Raw genomic sequence first — 3,154 nt, forward strand, 5'->3', positions numbered from 1 at the left:
CAAGCATTGCATCCACATTCAACATTGGATCTGTCCAAAAACCAAATTTTCCAAAACTCAAGAAAACTTATGCATTCAAAAGAAGTAAAACCTCTGAAAACATTCAAACTGCTAAGTTTTTGGAGTTCAAGAATTTTGTGTATGGAGATACCTCTATAGTCAAAGAAACAAAAGAACAAGTGTCTTTTGAGTCTTCTGATCAAGCACAGTCATCTAAAAAGGACACACACAACATTTTTAACTATAAATCTTTCAAGTCTCAAACTTCTAAACCTTCTGGATCTAGTCTATCTGAACTTAAGGATTTTGAGACTTAGTCAAATGACAAACACTTGTGTCCAGAAGTACCAAAGTTTGTTCTTCATGTAAATATAAAAGCAAGTACTTTTGGCACATAAGACTTTGACAGTTATCCATTCTTAAGTCCACAATAGTAGAGTTCATGATTTTTTTAAAGATTCAAATTCTGATGAGAATTACCAATCCAAACCAGAATCAACTGCTTGCAGAGTTTTTCTCGAGAAGGGAGCTAGAGTTTCTCGATCGTTGTCGATGCACCCTCTTCCATGATAGAGAAAGGACCCAAAGGATACTCTTCCATGACCACCTCCTCGTCCGATTTTAGCTCTTTCTCTAAGACTCCATTTGGAGGAAAAGGTTTAGTTGATCCTCAACATTCTTTAGGGGATCTTTCCCCCTAGATGCTGATGCATGATAATAGCATGCGTCTTTAGCTAATTGAAGGCCTGCAAGGCCTCCAAATATCCCTTGAGCTTAGCAATCTTGTCGCCCAAATCCACCAAGGCCAACTTCAACGACTTGGCCTCTTTTTCATTCTTAGCCAAGGTTGCTTCAGCCGCCATCGTCGTTTTGTGATGCCGCTTCGAAGCACGATGGAGTGCATCCACCTTGTGATGTAGAACAAGGGAAACCTGAAGATCCCGTCGACAGAAATAACTTTATATCAATTGTCAACTATTTAAAGGTAAAAAGCAATACAAAAAGGTTCAGTTGGAAGGAATTGTTGACTGCCTAAGTATCGAGGTCAAAAACGAAAGTACCCTCGAGCTTCTCCTTGCTCTAAGGGAGAAGGAAAGACTCCATGTAAGGAAACATGCTTTTGTCGAGTGTAACCCCTTGCATGAACCCAACGGGGATCATAAACATCATCAATGTCATCCCCATATTCTTGATGGCCCCACTCTTTTGAGGGAGTGAAAGAGTAATTGCAGTCACCTGTGACACCCCCTTCTCCAGGATTGGGGGTGTCGTGCCAACAACAGGCACCTTTGTCTTCTCAATATCAACGACCCTAGAATGATCGTTGACATTTAGATACGGTTCCCTCCAAACTATCTCCACTTTTTGTTTCTTGGGGTCTTGGCTTGACATATTATCCCCCTTCTTTAGTAACCCCTCTTTCTAGGCGCTTCAGCGTCATTCTGTTTCTTAGAAAGGGTGGATGAGGTAGGATTCTTGGGAGCCATGGTCGTCCCAAAACTCTCGTATGCAAAATATTAAAAAAAGGTTAGATTCCTACGAACATAATAAAATCTACAATGTGATCCAAGCTTAAAGCTTACCCGACATCTCTTCTTCTTCCTCTGCTCCCTCGTCCTGGACAAACAAATGAAAACATGGACTTCATCGTTGAAGTCTTCCTCGACCTGGGACCAGCTCCTGGTCACTTGAGAAAATTCCTGATTGGGAAGACTAAAAAACAATTGAGTTTTCCCTGGGTATTTGACAGGGGAGTCACTCGAGTCAAGACTATCGTTGCAAAAGCAAATACATTGATTAGTCGAAGAAAATAAAACATAACAAACACATGAAATAAAGGTGACACTTAGAAATTATGTTCCGACCCGTCATCTGCCATTGGTCGTTATCTCCTAGTAAAGACGTCTTTCCGAAGACATCCCTCGTCTTCCACTTCCTGTCATTAACGGAAGTGCCAAGAATAGGGGTTTTATCACCCTTGCCCTCGGGTACAGGCCATAACGATGATTTTTATCAGGTCTAATAGAATAAGCTGTCAAAAGTTCATAGATGGTGAAGGGCGACTCTCAATCGTAGGAAATTTCCATTGGTGAAAGTCCAAAAGAACTACATATTTGTTACCCCCAGAAAACACTAGATACTTTAAATTTGCATTGCCAATTCAACAGATAAATGTATCTAATTCAAAAGTGTTACATATGTCATGACCCCTTACATAGCTTTTTTCTTGGCGAAGTTAGTTGACCTTAAGGGTTATTGGGTATCTCCTCGTCATCATTCATGGTGAAGTTGGAAGGATCTAAGAAACTACGTAAAGGGAAAATCATGGGCATTGTTGTTGTCTATACACACACACATATATACATACATATATATATATATATATATACAAGTGGCATAGGCGAAGCTATTGTAGCTCGACAAATGGGAGATGAAGAGTGAATAGTAAATAGTTTTTGTTGATTTCTCTCGTTTTACCATCGTATTAATCATGAAATTGTTAGAACGAAGGTTACCAAAACCAAAAATTTCAACTAAATGTGTATAAGTGTGCAGTAAAAGCGTATGGAATTAAGAATAAATAAATAAACAAAATGGACATGCTTATATATATATATATATATATATATGTATATCTTGAATTCTTATCAAAAACATGTAATACAACTAACTTGAAATCAAGGTTAGATTTAGTATCAGATAGATGCTTGCAATGCAGTTTCCTAAACATAATTTCGCTCCTTCTCGTGCGACAGTATCGAACATCCATTTAGAGGATTCGACTATCTATCCAAGTTATTGGATGAGAACTTGAATATATCGAGTTTCCTTATGTATTCATTGAATTGAGTGTGAGGAAAGAACCAGATAATATGGAACGAAATTTGTGACCAAAAAATTTATAACGAAGTGTGATACATATATATATATCTATATATATATATATGTGTGTGTGTATAGCCAAATGTTATTTTGAGAAGTGATCCTAGTCCTTCATACGCTCAAGATCAGATTTGACTGATCAAGAATTGCAGCTATGTGAAAAATAGAAGGGATAGTTTCATAACTTTTACAAATAGGCGACAACCGAGTTCATATGTGAACCTATGTGATTCATATATAAACCATATATTCATATGTGAACCTGTGTAAT

The sequence above is a fragment of the Cynara cardunculus genome, assembly GCF_001531365.2.
Source record: "Cynara cardunculus var. scolymus isolate 2C chromosome LG 14, CcrdV1, whole genome shotgun sequence".
NCBI lineage: Eukaryota > Viridiplantae > Streptophyta > Magnoliopsida > Asterales > Asteraceae > Cynara > Cynara cardunculus.